We start from the raw sequence: 25,003 nt of genomic DNA on the forward strand, positions 1-25,003 counted from the left end.
ATTAATTTTTTAACTTGGCCAAAGTTTCAATCAGCTCAAGTAACTTGAAAGAGGAATCTATTGTGCTCTTTAAATACAAGATCATGTCATCTGCAAAGAGGGAGAGTTTTACTTCTTCTTTCCGTATTTGGATCCCCTTTATGTTTGTCTCTTGTTTTATTGCTCTAGCTAGGTATTCCAATATATATTGAAGAGGAGCAGAGAGAACAGACATTCTTGTCTTGTTCCTGATTTTAGAGGAAATGTTTTTAACTTTTCCCTGTTGAGTGTAATGCTGGCTGTAGGTTTGCGATATACAGCCTTTGTTATATGAAGGAATATTCCATAAATTCCTAGTTTCTCAAGAGCTTTTATCATTAATGGGTGTTGGATCTTATCAAATGCTTTTTCTGCCTCTATTGAGATGATCATGTCATTCTTCCTTGCATCTGTTGGTGTGTGGAATTACATTAATTGACTTGCCTATATTGAACCAGCTTTGCATCCCTGGAATGAATCCCATTTGATCATATCATATGTGTTTTTTACTTTGTTGTTATTAGAATTTGTTTGCCAGAATTTTATTGAGAAGTTATGCACCAATGTTCATTAAAGAAGATGGAGCCGGGCGCTGGTGGCTCACGCCTGTAATCCTAGCTACTCAGGAGGCTGAGATCTGAGGATCGCGGTTCAAAGCCAGCCCGGGCAGGAGAGACCATGAGACTCCTATCTCCAATAAACCACCAGAAAACCGGAAGTGGTGCTGTAGCTCAAGTGGTAGAGCGCTTGCCTTGAGCTGAAGAGCTGAGGGACAGCGCCCAGGCCCAGAGTTCAAGCCCCACGGCCGACAAAAAAAAAAAAAAAAAAAAAAAAAAAAAGAAGATGGGTCTCTAGTTCTCTTTCTTTGATGAGTCCTTATCTGGTTTTGGAATGAGGGTTATGCTGGCTTTATAGAATGAGGTTGGTAATGATCTTTCCTTTTCAATTTCATTGAAGAATTTGAGGAGTATTGGAGTGAGTTCTCCTTATAGAATTTGGCTGTGACTCTGTCTGGTCCTAGGGTTTTCTTGGATGGGAGGTCTTTTATTGTCATTTCTATTTCATTACTGTTATGGGTCTATTAAGTTGGTTTAAATTTTGTTTGTTCAGTTTGGGTATTTCAGTATTTTCTAGGAATTCTTCTATTTTGCCCAGATTCTCCAGTTTGTTAGTATAAAGTTTTGTAAAGTATTCCCTTTTAATGTTCTGGATCTTGCTTGTTTCTGTTTTGATGTTCCTATTTTCATCTATAATTTTATTTAGTTGGCACCTTCTCTTTTTTTTTTTTGGTAGATTTGTTAAGGGTCTGTCAATTTTGTTAATTTTTTTCAAAGAATCTACTCTTTGTTTTGTTAATTCTTGCTATTTTTTGTCTCTAATATACATGATTTTCTTTAGTGGTAAGAATATGGTTTCTTAGAGGAATAGTGAATAATATATAAAATCTCATGAAGGTTTTGGGAGGTACATAGTGTCAGGTAGATACTCCAGGTATTACAAACATGTGTTTTTGGAAGATGTGCGAATAGAAAGATTATTATTTGGAATAACAGGTAATTAATGGTACAAAATACATTTAAAGTACATAGATTAGTATTAGTGTTATGTACTTGTTTACTCTCTGTAGTGGTGGCCAAAAAGTACATAAGCTCACTAAATTTAGTACACAGATCTGGGATTGGGATTTAATAAAGCAGAATGTTTAGCAAAATATTTCCTTTTGAAGAGTGCATTAGTACTTCCTGGCATTCTTTGCTTTGGAAATTTATTAAAAACACAATTTTATGCATGACATTGCATTTGATTCTTTTAATGAACTGAATAGTTAATTTTAATATTTATTGATAGCTTACTGTCCTAAATGATGTGAAATAATTGAGGGGAATTAGTACTGTTATGAGCAAAATATATATGGGCTACATGATGTAATTATCTAGGTTTGAAGTGCTGATTACTTGGTAATCTTAATCCTAGAGATGTGTGGAGGAGGCTACTATGCTTGATAAGAAATGTACTCATTATCTTGCCCATGTAATTGTAACCCCTCTGGATGTATATTCACAATAAAAAAAATACTAGAGATGCGTGTTGTAAGTATTAATGCTCTCAACAAACATATCTGTTCCGAGATCCTTTCTTTGAAGCTAAATGTGTCAGTGAGACATACTTTGGCTTTTTCCTAGGTAATTATCAATCACAATCCTCTTATTTACAATACCTGCAAAGCTGGGTTGGCAGGTGCATGCTTGTACACCTATTGAAATGGGGTCTTGTAAATGTTTCACCCATACTTCCCTAGACCTCTGATCCTCTTCATCTCTACCTTTCCAGTGTCTATGACAAACTACTACCCCTAGCTTGCAATGTTCTTATTTTTATTCTTTGATAGACTATAGACAATATAATAAAATCCCATCATTTCGTATTTTAAATAGTCAAAACATTTTTAGTCATTATTGTAAGTAAACCTCTGTCATGAATGACAGATGCTTAGATTGTTCATGACATCTTACAAATTCTTGAGAATACAGAATGTAAGTTTTACATTTTAATTTATTCAGTAGTGTTTTCTTCTAGTACACATCCAGTATATTAAATAAATGCTTAGTGTTGTATTGTCTAATTTGAGAATTTTTCTCCTAATCCTCATTATTAATGTATGATTTCCAAGTTTCAGTGAAATATTATATTGGATTCTTGTCATTGACATATTCCTAGTATAGTATTTGCAATGAGATTTACATTCTCATCGTCTTTTAAAAATGATTTTCTAAGAGTCATCATATTGCTCATTCAAAATTTAGCTATGTACTTACATATAGATGTAAAAGCACTGTCAAAAACTCTATTCAGACGTGTAATTTTATGATTTCATAAGTATTTGAACTTCAACTGCTGTTCATTTGCTTTAGAATAACTTCTGTAATTTAAGGACTTGGGAGTCATGGTGAAGTACATACTGGAAAACCAGGTACACACAGCAATCTATTTTGATACTTTAATGTTTTCAAGTTTGTTCTTTATAAAATTCTCTAAATCTTATAATATTAAATAAATGAGCAATTAGGTTTTCTAAGGACTGATTAATCTAAATTATGATTTTACTGTTTCTATAGCTACTAAATTTACTGTTTCCCAGGACCAGTTAGTTTTAAGCATATCTTAATTATTATCATTCAATCATATTTACTAGTTTTTTAAAGAGATGTTTTTCTTAAGAATCATCACAGTAAGAAGTATTTAAAGTACATACAACATAATCCTTTCAATAGCAAAGTTCCTGGACCCTGGAGCTCTTGTCAAATCCAGTGAATTTCAGTTTGAAACAATTGAACACATGATTTTTAATTATAAAAAAGGAAATTTTAGGAAGATATAAGGAATAAAAATTCCCCTGGTAAAATAATAAAATAGACAAAAGAGGCAAAGAATAGAATCCATTTCCTGATTTATTTATAAATATGGCATTAACTTGTTTCTGATTAGCAGACTGGTCTAGAAGCTTACTTTTTTTTTTGTAATAGCATAGTATTGTCTGTTTCACATAGTATCTCTATCTTATCTGAAGCAATCTACTGATGGTTGGAAAAATCAATTAAAATAGATAATCATAGAAATTGTATTTATTCTCTAATCTTTGGATATGGGACTCTGACTTTCATTTTGATATTGATCTCATGATTAGAATTCCATAGTTTAGCATAAACTGCAAACAAAAGGCATTGTCTACATTTTCCGTGGTTTCTTCCTTCAAAAATGAACATCTAAAGATACTAAGTAAGCAGTGTATAGAATCCTACTAGATTGTACAATTTTCAGGTATGTTACAGTTTTCTGGACTTAATCCAACAAATGCTTTTTATAAAATTACTTGCTTTCACTTTCTCAACATTTTATGTGCATTTATTTTTATATGTACCCCTTTTCAAATTTGTGATTCAATTGTTTTTGCAATGTTTGATTAAGGTAATTACAATGAGAAGGGTAACTGACATGATGTGACTTGCTATCAGAGGAAACTGAATTGTTAGAAAGCCATATAACTTGACTGCTATTAATACAGTGAGCACATGAGAACAGTCTCTTCGTGTAGTGGTTAGTGGTCCATGAAATCAGCCAGTGTTTTACAGAGGGTGTGGAGAATAGCAATTTATCTTGTACTTCAAAGAATTGAACTTTATAAACATGCTACTATTTATATATCCAAAATCATTGAAAGCAGGTTGTCAAAGAGATATTTGTACACCCACATTAATAGAACCATTATTCACAATAGTTTAGATGTGGAAACAACCCATATGTCCATTGGCAGATGAATGGATAACAAAAGTATGTACATACTATGAAATGTTATTTAGTTTTTAAAAGGAAGGGAATCCTATTACACAGTATAACACAGGCGAATCTTGATTACATGCTAAATGGCAAAAGTCAGCCACAAAATCCATAAAAATCATTTTAATTAGATGAAGTATCTATATGTCATATTCATAATGAAAGTAAAATGGTTGCTGAGGAGGGGAAAATGAGGAATATTCAACAAGTAGAGACAATCTATATTGCAAAGTGTACTTTTAATTGTGTAAAATGTAGAAGCTCTGTTAAATGGAAATTTGAATACACTTAATACTATTGAACTATATGCATACTTAAAATAGTTAAGATGGCGCTGAGAACTAGTGGCTCATACTTTTGATTCTAGCTACTCAAATTTTTAATATATATTTTTATTATAAAGAGAGGTTACAGTTACATGAGTAAGGTAATGAGTATATTTCCTACTGAGCATTGTTAGCTACTCAGATTTGATCCTAGCTACTGAGATGGGAGAATCACTGTTAGAAGCCAGCCAAGGCAGGACATTTTATGATACTCTTATATCCAATTAACCAGCCAAATAAAGCTTCAAGAAGAGCTAGGCTCAAGTAGTTGAGCACTAGTCTTGAGCAAAAATACAGGAAAAGCAAGCTCCAGGATAGACACATATACACATACTCATACACACACACACACACACACACACACACACACACACACACACACACACACACACACACACACACACACACACAGAGTGAAGAAGGTAAATTTTATTCTGTGTATTTTTAACCCAAAATAGTTAAAACCTTCTATGTTATTTTCTTCTTTTTCTCATGTGTTTTGTTAAAAATAGAGCTAATAGAGCTGGGGATATAGCTCAAATGGTAGAGCACTTGCTTAATAAGCAAAAGGCCTTGAGTTCAAATCCTGGTACTACTAAAAAGTCTAAATAATACATAAAAATATGAATAACAGGAAACCGACCACAATTATGATTTTTCTAGTATAGCTAGAATATTTTGGAATACATATTTCTATTTACTCATGGATTGTAATTATGTGTTATAAGTGTATATGAATATACATAATATATGTATTTGTATATTTAAAATGTGATATAGGTATTCTTTTATAACTAGGTTTTAAAAACACTTAGCTGTTACAGTGTGAATATCTTTCTACAGTCTCTCATTGTCGTTATGACTAAATGTTCTCTGTAGTTTGGATGTACTGTAACAAATACAAATATTTAAATTTCCTTTTTTCATGAGCATCTAGTCTTTCCCAATGCTATTTTCTATAAAAAGACCTGAAATACAATTTCATCTCTGTCTCTTTGTCCAGGAAGCAGTGGAACTAAATCTTCAAAGTTTGGAAAAAAAAGTGAATTTGACCAAGGCATATTCTATTCAAGTGTGGAAATATTATAATGAAATTCTGTTATATGATTGATATATGCTAGTATAAAAAGAAAAGTAAAATGCATTCAAAAAGAAATTATTTCTAACTAAAATTTTATGTTTTAATTGTCACTGAAATGTAAGTATGGAATAAAGTCATTTCAGACATATTAAAAATCATTATGTATATTTCTGAGGCTTCCTATCTCAAAAAGTTGCTTAGAAATATAAACCAGAATACTAAAAATGTGCTTAGAGATATAAATCAGAAGAATGAGAATATGCAGAAAGAGAAAAGTATATCTAACATATGATTCAAGTAAAATAACATCAGAAGGTTAAGCAGTATTTTAGATTGGTAGGTTAAGCAGTATTTTAGATTGGTGCTTGAAAATAGAAGGTTCTTACAAGAATACCTCTGCAGAAGAAAGAATACTCCAAACTATCTGTGCATGAATGGCTAGTCAGGTTGAAGGTGTATTGTTTACCAAATAATAAAAAATATAAAGTCAACTAAAACAACAGGAAAAAGTGAATGTAACACAAATAATTTCTAAAAATGAAGGGAAATGAAGAGTGGTACAACTTAGAGAAATTGGTAGTGAGAAGAAAGTAACATATTTTATCATGAAGCAGAAAATATTCTTTTTCAGATGGTCTATGGGTTGCCGCATTGGACTTGTAAAAAAGGAAATGCTATCCTAACACCATCTGGTCTTGTAGTGAACTGCTTCTTTGGTTTAAGTGATGTTAATTGAATTATAGTCAACATTTAGATAGAATATAGTAATCATAACTGTGTATACAGAAAATAAAGAAGCAAGAGAATGTGAAACTGACATTTCAAAGTAATAGATATGGCAATGTGAAGTGAAGCAGATGAAAAGTATAGAGATGAATAGAGACAATGAAGGGAATTGAAAAACAACTACTGTTAGTAAAAGTAGGAGCTGTGATGTACATGTACACAAGTAGCTAGTAAATTATTAAAAATATAAAAAGCATTGGCAGAGGGATGTGTGTGTGTGTGTGTGTGGTGTGCATGTAGCAAATGAAATAAGGCCTAATTTTATTTACACACACACACACACACACACACACACACACACACACACACACACACAATTAGGAGACCATTGTCAGGGAAATCAAGAAGACAAATGATCAAAAGAAGAGGTCTAGGACTAGGGATGGAAAAGAATAGAACATCATAGCAATATTTTTTAAACTACTTTGTTAATTAAAATATAAAATGAACAGGAATAGTGATTCATTTTGAGCATTTTAAACAGCTGAATTACATGAGAAAGTGACTTAATCAGAAAATGGTTTAATTTCAGAAGCTGAAGTGAGGCTTATTTTGTGTGGTGTTATATTTTGTGTGGTCCTGGGGGTTTTGTTTTGGTCCAGGGCCTGGGTGCTATTCCTGAGCTTTTTTTGATCAAAGCTGGTGCTCTACACTTGAGTTCACAGTTCCACTTCTGGCTTTTGGTGGTTAATAGGAGATAAAAATCTCATGGATCTTCCTGGCTGAGCTGTCTTTGAACCACTACCCTCAGATCTCACCTCTTGAGTAGCTAGAATTACAGATATAAGTCACTGACACCCAGCCTCTTTCCTTCCTTCCTTCTTTCCTTCCTTCCTTCCTTCCTTCCTTCCTTCCTTCCTTCCTTCCTTCCTTCCTTCCTTCCTTCCTTCCTTCCTTCCTTCCTTCCTTTCTTTCTTCCTCCCTTCCTCCCTCCCTCCCTCCTTTCCTTCCTTCCTTTTTTCCTTCCTTCCTTCCTTCCTTCCCTCCCTCCCTCCTCCCTCCCTGCTTCCCTTTTTCCCTTCTTTCCTTCCTGCCTCCCTGCCTCCCTCCCTCCTTCCCTTCCTCTCTCGTTCTCTTTCTCTCTTTCTTTGATGAAGGACCTATCTAGTCATATGTGGTTATGTACACCTATATATCTATTTTCTCAGCATTATGAAGATTGGCAGGAGGATGGCAAATTTAAGGCCAATATAGTGAAGCCCTCTCTTGGAACAAACAAAGGCTGGTGTGTAGCTTATTGGCAGAATTCCTCACACATTCAAGGCCATGTGTTTGAAAAAAAATGGGAGAGTCTCCCTGTGACTTTCCTTATTAGATAATTGGCTTATTAGAAGTTTCTGTCCTTCAAACTACTATAGAAACTTATAAAATTTCTAGGACATTTATCAGTACATATCAAGTATATTTATATAAATATATTTTTAACTCTTGACTTATTTTTATGCTATACCTATGGATTATAGTCTAATTGTATAGTCTAATGGTATAGCAAGGGGAAGAGAGCTTCTTGTCATATTATGTTTACATATTATGTCATTCTTCAAAAAGTACACTACTTTCTCAGGATAACAGCAGAGAAACAAACAAGAAATGAGAAATGCAGAAGAATTTTTTTAAAGCCTCAGACTTCAAGTTGTATAGGATTTGAGTACATGGCAAAAAGCATGGGGAGGCCATGAGAAGTACAAGACCTCTACTCAGGTAGATAAAGGATAGTCAGGCAAAGTCTGAGTAAAGAATGAATAAGTCACAGCAAAATTTTCCAACAGTTCAAATTAAAAATACACTTAGTTAAATAATGAGCCATTCTAATTGTTAGTTGGTCTCATTTTTGGAAGCTTCTCCAGAATTGAAACCTATTTTTATCCTCTAATGCTTCAGAGGTAGCATTATAGAAGAAAATAAATGGAAGGCTGAGATGACCCAAGTAGAACTTCCACATTCCAGACAGTTATATGAAGCAGAAGTGGGCACCCTTACTCTGCATTTCAATGTACCCTTCACACATGTTTTCTTAAAAAGTAAAGCAACAACAACAAAAATCAAAACATTAGCACAACTGCTTTTTTGTTGTTATGGTACTTGTAGTAACAGAAGCAGTAATAATAATGATGATAGGGAGCAATGAGCACCCAGTATGTATCAAAACCCTGTCTATGCACTGTACACAATCCTTGCCATTGATCCTAAAAAGCAAGTATTATCTTTGTTTTGCAGGTCTATAGAGGTGAAATATATTGCTTAAAACACTGTAGATTGTAAACGTTAGAACTAAGTCTTGAAACTTGGTCTAGTCGACTCCAAAGTCAACTCCAAAGTTCAATATGGCAAGCAGTAAGATAAGAGTGTGCAGTCCTTGAGAGTCTGGACCTTTGCTCTGCAGGCTAGGAGAAAGAGTTACAATTTTGGATAAGTAGAATGTTTCTTGCCATTATGTCAACTTGCTGTCCACTTTCTTAATATTGACCCAATAGAGGCACACCTTTAGGGATTTTTTTTTTTTTTGGGGGTCTGGTGGTGGAGCCTGAACTCTGGGCCTGGGTGCTGTCCCTCAGCTCTTCACCTCAAGGCTAGTGCTCTACCACTTGAACCACAGTGCCACTTCCGGTTTTTTTTTTTTTTTTGCTTATGTGGTGCTGAGCTTTAGGGAGTCTTTAATACTTGTTCTGAATTTTCACCATTAGTACAAAGAGGTAAGTATATAGAAATGTTTACACTGAATACAAGCTAGGATTTTAAAAGTATCAGTAGACTGGTATAGAGCTTGTATAAGCTTTTATTTTAAGATTGAATTTGATTAAACCCAACAGCATTGCATTTAAGGGCCAAGTTTCAATTAAGTTTACAATTGCCACTGTTTTGCACATATAAATGGTATTCCTAATATTTTATCTTATTTTCTGTAACCATTATGAAGTCAAATATGTAAATATGTTTTAGAATAGTAATTACATTTTGGATTTGAATTTATGTGTTATTTCATCTGAGTTTCGTTATGAGAATAGTTTCTATAGTAACTACAATATCATTTGATATTGAGATCCCTGAAATATGGAATATTTTTATTAAAAATGTGCAAGTATACCATGTAGAATTCTGTACAGATTTTAAGTATTTACAAAAATATCTCTTCAATTTATTTTTTTAGTTTTGTGAGTTTTTATTCTTTTGTCTATTCTAGTACTTTTTCCCCTTTAAAATTTAAAGCATATGTATTTAAAAATAAAATGTCAAAAGAATTCAGTGAGGAGGTGGATATTGGAGAGGATAGTAGGAGTAAGTGTGAATTCTTTCTGAATGAACTCTATCAGCACACATGTTACTTCCTTCTAGGAGGAAACCTGTTAGTTTATCTCAGAGATATCCTATTAGGGTCATAAAAACCATTTTCAGAAAAAAATGGTAATATATCAGTATCATGACAACTAAAGTTAAAAGAAAATAGAATGCTATATCAGTACCAAGTTCCTGTTCCAAGGGTCTATTAGCTCTTAGATATTAAAAACTGCAACACTAAGCAATGTACACTGCCCTTGCCACTTATTCCTTTAAGAAAGGCTGTCTCCACAACTGAAAATAAATATTGCTTTCTGAAACAAATTCCTTACAGTTCTTAGTCTAATTTATATTATTAGAGATAATTTATACCATCACACCATTGCAAAATTTTTTCTTAAAGTTTATATCTTCAAGCATTTGTATTTCTTTATTATGATATTTAAAAATTACTTGGTTTAACTATACACATAGTATATTTTCTCAGAATTCACCATCTTTTTGGGGGGCTCACAATTCTCTTTCCTCATTTAGCTTCCTCTAACCTGCCTACATGTTTGTGTTACTGTGAACATTAAATTGAAAGCAATGATTTTTGCCACTTTGGATGTGATTGGATGAAACATTTCAATTCATTCACTGCCTTTTAATGATTTTTAACATATCATAGTTCTCCTGTCTAGTATTTTTCTTGAGTCTAGTGAAATGTCAAAAGTGTGTTTTAAAAGTACACTTAGGATGCCCTCATTGAATATATTCTTCCCTGTTGTCACTGTTTTTGATTTCTGTACCCTTTGTCTTGTATATAAATTTATCTGATTTGGAAAAGGGAAGGGGAATCACAGAAATGGTGAAACAAAGGGTGAACCAATACAACAGCACTAGACACTATGTTGGAAATTAACTTTACAATTTGAGGTGGAGGGGGCTTGGGGGTAGTAGGAGAAAATGAGGGAGGGGTAGCACTGTTCAGAAAGAAATGTACTTGTTACCTTAATTATGTAACTGTAACCCGTCTGTATATCACCTTTACAATAAAATTTAAATTAAAAATAAACATTCCATTGAATGTTTTGCTGCATAACAATAAGATATTTTTCTTCCATGAAGTAGTTTTGCTCTACTCATTTTTCAGTGTTCCTACAGATAAATTTTATTTCCCCACTTTCCATTTTAAAAAATATCTTGTTCTCTTAGATTCACAGTACACTGAAAATTTGATAAACTCATGATAAAATATCATAAAAAACTCATCTTCTTCAGGTACTTTTTATAATGCCGTAAGGAATGCAAGAAGTAAACATAGATGATGGGGATTTTACATAGTGTTAGAATGTCTTTCCATATAGAATGTAAAAATCTATATATAATATTTTAAACATAGTCTAATTCTTTTGTATAATCTAAATCATTTCTGTTCAAATAATTTGTTTTGTAATGATGGAAATGTTCTACTGTATTTATACTTATAAACATGGTAAGTGCCAGGCATGTGTAATTAGCACTTGAAAGGTGATAAATATGACTAAGAAACTAAATTTTATACTTAAATAACCACTGGAAGGGTCTAACTGCCACATCAGGAAGCACACTGTAGATGTGACTAGATGAAACCTTGTCAGTTTACTTTCTGGCCTGTTATACCACAGTGCTACTTGGTAGTTATGCAACAAATGGGTTTCTTTATGAAGGTCTGCAGGTAAGGGATGAGTGGAGACTAACATCTAGTCCATGTTTGGCTGGTAAAGCTCTTCACTTTGGCAAAGAGCTGTACCAACCCAAAGAGACAACTCTGTAGTCTCTTACAGGCTAGTGGCTGCCCTAGACACACTACCAGATTTTGTTCCTTTTTTTTTTTTTTTTTTTTGTCGGTCGTGGGGCTTGAACTCTGGGCCTGGGCCTGGGCCCTGTCAGCTCCTCAGCTCAAGGCTAGTACTCTACCCCTTGAGCCACAGAGCCACTTCCAGTTTTCTGGTGGTTTATTAGAGATAAGAGTCTCACGGACTGGTTTCCAGCCCTGGCTACTTTGAGCTGTGATCCTCAGATCTCAGCTTCCTGAGTTGCTAGTATTACAGATGGGAGCCACCAGCGCCCAGCGATTTTTGTTACTTTTTAACTTTAGAATTTGGTGATCTTGGGAAAGTAACTTCCTTGAGCCTTCCTTCCATTTCTTCTATTAAATGGAGACACTTAATATTTTTATAGAGTTATTACAAAGATTAAGTGATAAGGTACATGTAAAGTATTTAGAACATATGTAAAGTGCTCAAAGATGTTATCAATTATGATTAAATAATACAGTTCCTTAATGAAGTAAATTTCCACAGCATTTTCACAATCATTTAACCCTGCCTATTTTGTATCAGGATAGTATGTGAAAGGCAAACCAACAGTTCTTACCTTAAAGGGACTTACATTTAACTAGAGATGAATAGTTTCTTGAAGTTGTGTAGTTAAAAAATTAGCTTAGTGTCACATTATAGCTTAGAAATTTATTGGGAGTTTATTACAGTCAGTGATTATCACAGCTCTTAATTACATGTTTTACCCCTTCTGACTCTAAGCCATTCAAAACTCTGGTATGAAGAGACCATGTAGCCCACTTTTGTACAACCATTTAGAGGAAAGATTTTCTACTTAGTACTTACTAATGCTATTATATGTATTTTCAAAACTTTAAATAATAATTAACAACCTTTTAAGGTTGTTATTATCACCTCTGCTTTGCAGATACTGTTCCTAAAGCTCAGAAGTTCAGTAACTTGTCCATGGCTATTTAACTCACTTTAAAATGTGTTTTCTACTGCATTATTTTACCTCTAAATAATTTTTTCTTTTTTAGTTTACTTCAAGAGAAACACATACAAGTTTTGAAGTGAAACAGTATGCCAGTTTCTTGTGATCAGATTCATTTTTTGAGATAGTTATGGGATAACTTTTTGTCCTATTTCCTTGCTATTCAATCTCATCCTAAGCAAACTTATACAAAAATAAAATGTTACAAATACAGCTTTTTGGGGGGAGGAGGGAGGTGGTCTTGGGGTTTGAATTCAGGACTTGGGCTCTGACCCTGAGCTTTTATGCTCAAGGCTAGTGCTTTATCACTTGAGCCACAGCTCTACTTCTGCCTTTCTGGTCATTAATTGGAGATAAGAGTTTCACAGATTTCCTAGCTCAGTCTGGCTTTGAATCACAAGCTCCAGATCTCAGCATCCTGAGTAACTACGCCTTCAAGCATGAACCACCAGTGCCAAGCTCTATTACAGCCTTTTTTGTTGTTGTTGTTGGTTGTGGGGGCTGAACTCTGGGCATGGGCACTGTCCCTCAGCTCTTCAGCTTAAGGCTAGCGCTCTTGAGCCACTTGAGCCACAGTGCCACTTCTGGATTTTTTTTCTGCTTATGTGGTGCTGAGGAATCGAACCCAGGGCCTCGTGCATTCAAGGCAAGCACTCTAGCACTGAGCCAACTTCCCATCCCCCATTATAACTTTTTATACCTACCAACAAGATACTAACTTCCATATTCAGGCCATAACATGTCTTCCTGAGTGATCTAATGTATTTTCATGATTTTCACAACAGGACTGTCTGCAGCCTAAACTTTTCTCCTGAGTACCAGATACATATTTTTAACTTCCTACAAGATGTTTAGATGGTTTTAAGATACCTCAAACTCAACATGATCAAAGTTAAACTTATAGTTTTATGTCCATAAAGCTCTTCTCATATTTTCTTTAAAATTACACTCAGTCACATAAACTGAAAAGTTGGAAACCATCTCAGTTCTCTTATCTCTTACTTTCTTCGGTTGATTGCACCTCAAATTTTGCGTCTTATTATTAAATATGTTTTTAAATGATTGATTTTTATTGTAGTTATTCATTTGGTAAATGTTTAAAGAGTATTTTTTACTTCTAAGTTTAAACTATTTTTAAATAAAAAAGTGCAAGATAATTTTTAAATAAAAATCGTCACATGGAAACAGTTTTTAAAATACCATTGCATGCTATAGTTACTTAGAAAAAGCTAACAGGTCTAATCAAAGCAAAACAGTTATGGATTACAAATATGAGTTCTGTCTTTGAATAAGAAGCTCCTGGGAAATGTAAGACTGAGTCAGTAAGGAAGAGCTCAGCCCCTCCAGGAAGGAGGAAGCCTGGATCCTAGTTGTCTGAGGGCCACTGAGTTCTGACCAGCAGCTTCCTTGTGTACTCTGCAGGACTCTGACAGAACGCTTCCGAAGTCTGGGGGCCTCCATCGTGTCCACCCAGGTTACAGTATAAACATTAGCATGGCTGTTCCTTTTGATTGTAAACTTCAACTGAAAAAATCACAAGTTGACCAATTTGACTACAAACATTATTGTTTTCATTATGATTCCCACCACCTTTGGATGAGCTCCCCTTTAGAAGTTTCTGAGTTGGTTACTTTATTACATGGTGATTTATACCTTAGGACATCCTCCAGGCCTACCTATATGTGTGTCTGAAGAAGGCAGCTGGTGATCCTTCTCCAAAGGCTGGCTGGGGCTCTGTTTCCATTCAAAAGGCTGAGACATGTCTTGTTCAGGCTCCTCAAATTACAGTGCTCAGTGGATCCACTTATTGTTTTTCCTTATGTTCCACTATTTATTGTACAAATGGAATATTAGTATGTTCATGAAGAATCTTGGCTGGTCTGTATATCTCACCTGATTTGTATAAATACAGTGAGAATAAACATGCTGGTAGATTCATCTTAGCAACTTATTGTTAGGTTTCTCTCTTAATGTTATACATTAGCCTTAAAAGAATCAACTTATTTTACTCATATTCTCTCTCAAATAAATATTTAGCTTCTTTTTCAATAGTAAACTTTTTTTTTTCACCAACAACATGCTCAGGACAAACATCACAAAACCATGAGCTATGGTAACACAATCTAAAAATGCACCCAGTTCATTTCCGTTAATCAGTTTGAAAAGGAAAGTTCAAGAGTTCGACCAAGTTTCTGGATCCCAGAGTGCTAAGACCCATGACTCCACATCTCCATATCTATAGTTTGACAGAAGCTAGGACTGCACAGTTGTAACATAGGGAGAGAGGATCATGAAATCCATTACTGCTGTGTCTTAACTGCCTCATAATTAGTTGATAATTCATAGCACAATTCCCTCAAATCTTGCTAATTATGAAAGATAGAAGTTTATAATTGTTGCTCTTCATAATAATGGTACCATGCTCTGTATTTATTTGTTCCTGTTCACATTTAGTTTCAACTACCTGTGACTGAGTTTGAGGTAGTGTGACTGTGATTCTGGGAAGTGGTTTGGTACAAGTATCATCTAGAGTATCACATGAGATTTAAATGGGAGGGAAGTAAAGTATTACTTATTGTCTTCTCACTTGGCATAGAAACTAAAAAAGAAAAAGAAAAGAATCAGCATCTCTTCAGTGATAAAAATACAGGTCTTTTGTGAGCATGGGCATAATACATGGAATCTGTTTCTTTGCATGAAACGTGGAATCCAAGGAAAAGAACTCGAATTCTCTTGCTACCTTGTGGTTAACCGTGTAAGAATGTGTATCAGTTCAAGCTTGTTCTCATAGAGTATCAGCATAGCACAAAGGGACTGGATGAACCAGGATCCATCCTTTGAATTTCACCAGGAATAGTAACCAGGTGCTGGGATTATGCATACAGGAAGTAAGCCTCTACTGGTATTTTCTGGCATGTCAAGTCATTATCAATACCACTATCTGTCTCAATGCTACAGTCTAGTGCTGTGCCCCAGCAGGCATGAATGATGAAAAGCTTAGGTTTCCCAGTTAGACTTCTGCAATAATCTCCTCGGAAGAAACTTGTAAGTTTTTCAGGCCAATAGGTCCATTTGTTCCAAAAATTATTCCTTCCTCACCATGTCTTAGAATTATACAAATAAAGCTGCATCTTTCATTATGAACTTCTTTAGAAACATTGTGCAATAATTCTACAGTTTCTTCATATGAATGTCATTTTTATTCCTGACTTCGTATTTTAAGTAAAGGAATGTTTTTGTGAGGGTTGCGTGTCTACATCTGTACCAAACTGAGATGACATTCCAATGCTTTAATGAAAGTTCTTATTATTAATTATTATACATACGGCCATTTCAGGATAATTCATTTTGTAACTACTATCCAAGGATATACCAGAGTCTATTGATTTGTTGCCATGGATGATCTTTGTTTCAAAAATTTTTTTTTTGTTGTTGTTGGTTGTGGGGCCTGAACTCTGGGCCTGGGCACTGTGCCTCAGCTCTTCAGCCCAAGGCTAGTGCTCTAACACTTGAGCCACAGCCCCATTTCTGACTTTTTTCTGCTTATGTGGTGCTGAGGAATTGAACTCAGGCCTCCTGCATTTGAGGCAAGCACTCTACCACTGAGCCACCTTCCCAGCCCTGTTTCAAAAGTTTTATGGAATGGAAAGACTTGGAAAAAATTATATTAAGTGAAGTAAGCCACGCCCAAAGAAACATAAGTCCCATGGTTTCCCTTATTTGCAAAAACCGGTATATGTCTGAGACAAGCAGAAAAGGTCAGATAAGATGATGTTAGGTGAAATGAACCCAAGATAAGGACACAAGTAGTTTTTTCTTTCTTGCTATTGTTTCTAACATATTTATAAGGTGATGGTTTTGTTGCTTTATATGTCCCTTCCCCACAGTATAACCCCTGTTTTCACTGTATTTGATGTTGGTATAATTTGGGGAGGGGAAGGGAAAAAACAATTTGTTTAAATAGGGATATAGGTGGACCCATTGCAACAATGAGATGTACAAAATGCTATGTTGAAAAATGAACTTTACAACTTTGGTGGGGGTGAGGGTTGGGGGTGGGGGAGAATGTAGTTGAGATGGGAGGGCAGGGATGGTAGGAGAAAAACAAAGGAGGAGGCAGCAATGCTTGATAAGAAATGTACTTATTACCTTTAATTGTAACCCCTCTGTACGGTATTTTCACAAAAAAACTTATTAAAAAAAGTTTTAATGGATTTTTGAATCCACTGAGTTTTCAGAGTTCTCCATGGCTACTTTTTTTTCTTTTGTTTCCTATTTATTTTATTTTATTTTATTTTATTTGTGAACATACTGTACAGAGGGGTTACAATTACATGGGCAGGATAATGCGTACATTTCTTACGAAGCATTGCAGCCTCCTCCTTTGTTTATCCTTCACATCCCTTCCCAGACTCCCCCCTCCCCCCCCCAGTCCCAATCCTTCCACCCTCCAGCACCAATATTGTAAAGCTCGTTTTCGACATGACAACTTGTACTTCTCATTGTTGCAACAGGTCCACCTGTATCCTTAAACGACTTGTTTTTCCCCATCTCCTCCACAAGTTATACTGACATCAAATATAGTGAAAGCAGGGGTTATACTGTGGGGGAGGGACATACAAAGCAACAAAGAGATAATCTTATAAATGCGTTAGAAACACATGTATGAAAGAAAAAAACATTAAAATACATATCTAAGGGTTCATTTTCCTGACATCACATTATCTGACCTTTTCCGCTTGACTCATACATATACTAGATATTGCAAATAAGGGAAACCATGGGGCCTATGTTTCTTTGGGCCTGGCTTACTTCGCTTAATATAATTTTTTCCAAGTCTTTCCATTTCCTAACAAATGGGGCAATGTCATTCTTTCTGATGGAGGCATAGAATTCCATTGTGTATATATGCCACATTTTCTTGATCCATTCATCTACCGAGGGGCATCTGGGTTGGTTCCATATCTTAGCTATGGTAAATAATGCTACAATAAACATAGTTGTGCTGGTAGCTTTAGTGTGGTCTTGTTGGTAAACATTTGGGTAAATGCCCAAAAGTGGGATTGCTGGGTCATAGGGGAGTTCTATGTGGAGTCTTTTGAGGAACCTCCATACTGCTTTCCAAAGTGGTTGAACAAGTTTACATTCCCACCAACAATGAAGTAAGGTTCCCTTCTGTCCACATCCCCTCCAGCATCTGTTGTTGTTAGAGTTCTTGATTTTTGCCATTCTAACTGGAGTGAGGTGGTATCTCAATGTTGTTTTGATTTGCATTTCTTTTATGGCTAGGGAGGTTGAGCATTTCTTCATGTGTCTATTTGCCATTCTTCTTTCTTCTTCAGAGAAGTTTCTCTTTAAGTCTTTCGCCCACTTGTTTATTGGGCAGTTGTTTCTTTGAGGATTTGTTGTTGGGGGATTTAATTTTTTGAGTTCCAAGTATATTTTAGATATGAGACCCTTGTCCATTGTATGGCTAGTAAAGATCTTCTCCCAATCCGTGGGCTTTCTATTGATCTTGCTAGCTATGTTCCATGGCTACTTTTCTTAAGACACTGATCTCACTGATCCACCAAACAGCAAACATAGGTCTCCTCGCCGTTGGCAACTTCCCCCTACCAGCTAGGCTTTCACCATAGACCAAGTGTTTATTAAATTTAACTTATTTGCTTTATTGTTGCATCCATTGAGTCAGTTCAGATTTCATTCTTTTTCTCTTGGATAGTGGATAGTGCAGTATATTAAATGGTATCCTTCATAGTACAGCCAGAGGGTTCTTTCCAAAAGACATTACATTTTGTTACTTTTCTGCTTCATATCTCTCAGTGGTACCCTACTGCTTTCAGGGTAAACATGGTGGCATGCCATAGAAGGCACTTTCAGGATTTGGTTTCTTTTTCTTTACCTCTAAAGCATAATCCTCTTACCACAGGATATGCACACACCTTGTACCTAGACTGTACTGTACTTTCTAATCCTCTCGATTACCAGGTTGTATGATATTTTTAAGCCTTTGAATTTATGGCTCCTGTTTCTGCAGGCTAAAATCTCTTGTTCACTTATTCCTTGGAGTTCATCTTCAGTGATCAATTTTCTTTGAATTTTCTCTGCATTCCTAATACTCTCTTCTTCATTTTGTGTTTACCTAAGTTACAGCCCTATAATACTGGGCTATAATTATCCATTGGTCTCTATTTATCATTGGATTGAGATCTGACTATTGAAGACAGAAACTTTGAAAATTTATCTCCATTTTTAAAGATGACATATGGTGCTAGAACATAGCAGTGTTTGATAAACGTTGGATTTGTAAATCAATGGTACACATTCATCATTTATTTTAAGGTATATCATAAGATGTAATTCTAAAGTTTTAAACTATCATGCAGTTGAAGTATGCTAAAATGATGCATAATAAATGAGAAAACCATATACCTACTATCAATATTTAACATGTGAATTTTACCATATTTGTCTAGCATAACATTGATCTCTTGTAGAAAGCCTCTCCTAACTGGCTATCTTTTACTTTTGTGACCAATATTTCTATTTTTCTATGAAAAAACTTATTAATTTTAAATGGAAATTTTCATTTACCAAGTTCTCATTAAGTGTTCAATAAATAGCATATTTTGAATAGATTATTTATAATTATTCTTAATTTTGTCTTGTTTGTCCAGTCTTTAGACATTGTGCACCCAGAATTTAAACCCCACCTCCAAAAGTATAATGTCAAATAGTCCCAGATACAAAGACCTTAAAATTACCATTAAGTTAAATAAAAATATGCTTTTTGTGACAATTAGTTTTTGTCTTTCTTAATGAAAATTTAATTTATAAATGGAATTGATAGATCATATCAGAAATGTTTTTAATAGTGGCACCACAGATTTGATTACTGTACTTTGATTTATAATCTCAAAGGTATATCTGCACTTCATTGTTCATCACAGCATTAATCACAATGTTCAAAGAATGAAAGCATCTTAAATGTCCTGTGAGAGAGAAACAAAGAAACTATGGACTATATGTACTATAAAGTATTATTCATCCTTACAAATGAAGGAAATCTGTCATTTGTGACAGCATAGATTATTTTGGAGCACATTATGATATGTCAAATGGTCAGATACCAAAGAACAAACATTATGTAATACTATTTATATGAAGAATATAAATAAGTCTATTTTATGTATTTTAAAAAGTTTATTGTAACGTTGATGTACAGAGGAATTATAGTCATATAAGCCAGGTATTGAGTACATTTCTTTTTCATGCAGAGAGTAGATCATGGTTACCAGATATTGGGGGACAGAAAGGAGCTAGATATAGAACAGATGTTGATTATCAGGTGCTAGGGAAAGGTAGAAATGGGGTGATAGTTAAATGGTACAAAGCTTCAGTTATGCAAGGTGAGAATAAATCATAGAATCTACTATGTAACCTCATACATTTAGTTAACAATACTGAAAGTTCACTAAGTTGAGAGATGTTTTAAATGACTATATCTGTTCCAATATGTCTTCCCCCTGTGTCTCTGTGTCTGTCTCACATATTCTCTCTCTCTCTCTCTCTCTCTCTCTCTCTCTCTCTCTCTCTCTCTCTCTCTCTCTCTCTCTCTCTCTCTCTCACACACACACACACACACACACAGCTGAAAACTTTTATAGGTAATGAATATAATTTGTCATATATTAAACAGTTATTTCCATAGGTGATAAGCTGCACACAATAAATATGTATAGCTTTTTATATGTCAATCATACTTCAATAAAACTTTACAATAATATAGTTTTTATTTTTACGGAGTTCTTAGCCTCTTTCTTTTTTAGTGCTTTTTAATATTTGAAATTTAAATAACTTCTTTTTAAATATATATTTTTATTGTAAAGGTACTGTACAGAGTGGTTACAGTTACACGAGCAAGGTAATGAGTACATTTCCTATTGAGCAGTTAGCCCCTCCTTTGTTTTTCCCCTACTATCCCTTCCCTACCCATCTCCCCAACTCCTCCCTCCCTGCCCCCTGAAGTTGAAAAGTTCATTTTCAGCATAGGGTCTTGTACATCTCATTGTTACATTTGGTCATCCTGTATCCTTATTTCAGCATTTTGTTATTTCCCTTCCCTTTCCAAATTAGAAAAATGTATATATAAGATGCAGGGCACCAGAATCAAATACAGTGCAAATAGGGGTTATACCATGGGGGGAAGAACATACAAAAGAAACCAAAAAAATCACATAGTATCTTCTAAGTACATTAAAAACAACAGCAACAAAGATAAAACCTCTTGTGTCCTTATCTTGGGGTTCATTTCACTTAGCATCATCTTATATGGTCATATATGTACACAGCTTTTGACCTCTTCTGCTTGTCCTAGACATATACTAGCTATTGCAAATAAGAGAAACCATGGGACCTATGTTTCTTTTGGAGTGACTTACTTCACTCAATATATTTTTTTCCAAGTCTTTCCATTCCCTAACAAATGGCGCAGTGCATTCTTTCTGATAGAGGTACAGAATTCCAGTGTATATATAAACCACATTTTCTTGATTCATTCATAGACTGAGGGGCATCTGGGTTGGTTCCATATCTTAGCTATGATGAATAATGCTGCAGTAAATGTAGTTGTACTGGTAGCTTTAGTATGGCCTTGTTTGTGATTGTTTGGGTAATTGCTCCGAAGTTGTATTTCTGGGTAATAGGGGAGCTCTATGTGTAGTCTTTTGAGGAACATCCATACTGCCTTCCAAAGTGGTTAAACAAGTTTACACTCCCACCAACAATGCAGTAGGGTTGCCTTTTGGCCACATCCCCTCCAGCATCTACTGTTATTAGATTTCTTGATTATAGCCATTCTTACTGGGGTGAGGTAGAATCTCAATGTTGTTTTGATTTGCATTTCTTTTATGCTTAGCTTCTTTCTTACTGAACAGTGTAATATATGTTTTCCTTAGAGATTTATTTATTTATTTTTATTTTTTAAATTTTTTATTGTGAAAATACCGTGCAGAGGGGTTACAATTACATGAGCAAGGTAATGAGTACATTTTTTTTTTTTATCAAGTATTGTTGCCTCCTCCTTTGTTTCCCCTTCCCATCCCTTCCCATCTTCCACCCACTCCCCCAACCTCCCCCCCTCCGCCCCCATTTTTTTTGGCTAGTATTGGGCCTTGAATTCTAGGCTTGGGTTCTCACTCAGCATTTTTGCTCATCACAGTGCTTTACCATTTATGCTATGCTTCTAGTTCTAGCTTTATGTTGGTTAATTGGAGATAAGAATGTCTTGAATTTGTCTACCTGAGCTTCTTTTGAGCCACAATCCTCAGATCTCAACTTCCTGTGTAGTTGAGATTAAAAATGTGAGCCATCAGTGCCTGGCTCCTCATGGATTTATTGTTGCTAGGAGGATGGATCTATAGTTTAATTCACATTTCTGCATACTATTATGTTGCTGGAAAGGTTTATCATGCTATCCAAAAGCAAATATAAATGAATTTTGGTTATATGTATTACTTCGGGTTACATGGTTGCTGTTTATGACAGAAACCCTTAAAATAGTAATTAAAAACCAAGTTTATTTCTCTCAGGTTATAGAGAAGTCTAGAGTTAGATACGTAAGAGCTGGTTTGACAAGGTTATTATGAGAAATTTGAGCTTTGTTTTCCCTTCTTTACCACGCTATTACCTGATGGCTATTGGAATTCTAGTTTTCACTTTTACATTCCAAGCTGGAAGCAAAGGCAAGTGAGGGAATGGACATTGGGATTCCTATTCCTTTTCCTTCTAGGATTCCTATGAAAATATTCTCTCATTGACCAAAACTTAATTACCCAGAGAAGTAAGCTGTAAATTAGACTGGGAAATGTAGTCTTTATTTGGCATGTTAACCAGGATTCTGATATGAAATAAAGTAAAATGGATATTGAAAGGCAATTTTCCATTTTACAAAATATTGTTAGACTGTACCAGTGAGAGCTGATAGTTTTTGGAAAAATCACAAATGCACTGTGAGCAAAGTAGTATGGCTTTCACTTTTTATAGATAAATATTTGAAAACATGTCACTGCCCAAAGTCATTCTTCTCTCTGTGTGTATATACATTGGACTACTACAATCTGGAGAGTCATAGTGTATTTGTATATCTATGTATGTGCAAGACTAAATTATTTTAAATTTTATATCCAGTGCTCCAAAACCACTCTTACTTTTGAACCATTTTAAAGGAATGGCTGGCAAATTTTAAAAATCTATTGCTAGATAAAATAATAAATGAAAATAGTCAGCAGTATAGTAAAATTTTCTGTCTTACCAGTCTTTTCCTCCCAATTTGGGATGAAGTATGGCATACAACACACATAACTTTTCTTAGTAACTTTTAAAATGTGTTTTATGCTCTAATTTCTCACCTAGTTTCCTCATCTCTCAATAAAAATAGTTTTATTTTTGAATAGTTGTTTGAATTGGTATTTCTACTGGGTACCAGTGGCTCATGCCTGTAATCCTAGGTATTCAGGAGGCTGAGATCTGAGGATCACAGTTCAAAGCTAGCCCAGGCAGGAAAGTCCGTGAGACTCTTATCACCAATAAAGCACTAGAAAACTGGAAGTGGTGCTGTGGCTCAAGTGGTAGAGCGCTTGACTTGAGCTGAAGAGCTGAGGGATAGCGCCCAAGCCCTGAGTTCAAGCCCCACGACTGACAAAAAAAAATTGGTATTTCTATGAGTTCACTAAAATTTCAGGTGGAATAAAATGTTTCACTTATTACCACCTCCTAACCAAACTCAGAGGTAAAGAATTGTCTTCATTCTGAATATATATATATATGTGTACATATATATATATACATATATATTAATTCCTGAGAAATCTGAATATAATTCTGATTTTAGATTTCTGGATGTTATTATTTTTCCATCATCTGTAATGAAAACCAGAAGTCATAAAAGAAATGCTCCAACTGCCAATGCATATTAGGTACATAGCTAAACATGGCAATATGATTACAAAGCACAGCAAGTGGAAAAAGTATATGTATTTTTTTAAGTCATCCAGGTAATAACTAGGAAGATTAAAAAAATAAATATGACCCATCTTTCATTACTCAGTGAAATGGAGAGAAGTACAATAGAATCATACCTTCAAGTGTAAAGATGAATAAGAAAAAAACACACATACCTATTGGCAATATAACCTTGTGTTTCTCATTCAAGAAGTAACTACTAAAGAAATTTTGAATTAAATAAGATTGACTTCAAAGCTGAAATACCATTCATATTGTTTTGTACATTAAATGTAATTTCTATTTTTTTTGTTCAAGTGGGCCCTTGCCAAGATTCAGGATTCTTTCTTTCTAGCCTATCATCCTATGATCTTATCCTCTTGATAAGATACAATCTACACATGATATAATGATTAAGAGTGGAAACATAGGCTTTGAATTAAGACAGACTAAGATTTAAGTCCTTAAATCTAGACATTGCAATAGTTTTTATTTTCAATTTCTTGGCTCCCTCTGTTGCCTTTCTCCTTATACTCTTTATTTCTGATATCTTGAATTGTTCCCTAACCTGATTTTTCTGTTTCGATGAATTCTGGTATTACTTTTCATATTATAGTGAATTATGAAAGATCTTTGATTTCTCCTTTCCCTTTCTATCTATTTTCTATTGCCTACTAAGTCCTTGTCAAGTGGTGATCCAAACCTTTTAACAAGTCTCATCGTGCCTGTGGGCACTGCTAAGCCAGTCATTTAAAAATGAACTCAGTGAAACTAGATGTCATCCCCTGGAATTAAATTGGACCATATTGAAGTTACAAATGCTACTGTATTTGGAACTGCCAGTTCCTGACTTTGGTTTCCATTCATAGCTGTTAATCTGTTTTATTCACTTTTAGTATCTCTTCTGACAGCAACTAGTTGGGGTTTATTTTGAATCTTCCTTTTTATCCGGGAGTATTTTTTAAATATACATATATATTTATTGTAAAGATACTGTACAGAGGGGTTACAGTTACATGAGCAAGGTAATGAATCCATTTCCTATTGAGCATTGTTAAACCTTCCTTTATATTTCCTTACCATCCTTTCCTCCCCTCGTCCCCAACTCCTCTCTCCCCTCTCCCACCCCCTTGTTGTAAAGTTGTAAAGTTTGTTTTCAACATACTGTCTTGTTCATCTCATTGTTACAATTGGTCATCCTGTATCCTTATTTCAGAATTTTGTTATTTTCCTTCCCCTCCCCAAATTAGAAAAATGTATATACAAGATACAGGACACCAGAATCAATACAGTGACAACAGGAGTTGTGCCATGGGGGAAGAACATACAAAAAAAAAAACAACAAAAAAAATCACATAGTATATTATAAGTACATTAAGAAGAA

The 25,003-nt window shown here is 34.7% G+C and overlaps 1 protein-coding gene and 1 pseudogene across 3 annotated transcripts in view; one reads left to right on the forward strand and one right to left on the reverse strand.

Moving 5' to 3' along the window:
• The window catches only part of Bend5 (BEN domain containing 5), an 845,928-nt gene that overhangs the window by 21,440 nt on the left and 799,485 nt on the right, over nucleotides 1-25,003 (forward strand). The window lies entirely within an intron of this gene.
• LOC138803251 (caspase-3-like) lies at nucleotides 15,414-16,869 on the reverse strand (annotated as a pseudogene).

The sequence above is a fragment of the Dipodomys merriami genome, unplaced genomic scaffold (assembly GCF_024711535.1).
Source record: "Dipodomys merriami isolate MVZ:Mamm:240054 unplaced genomic scaffold, mDipMer1.0.p SCAF_34, whole genome shotgun sequence".
In the NCBI taxonomy this organism is placed as follows: Eukaryota; Metazoa; Chordata; class Mammalia; order Rodentia; family Heteromyidae; genus Dipodomys; species Dipodomys merriami.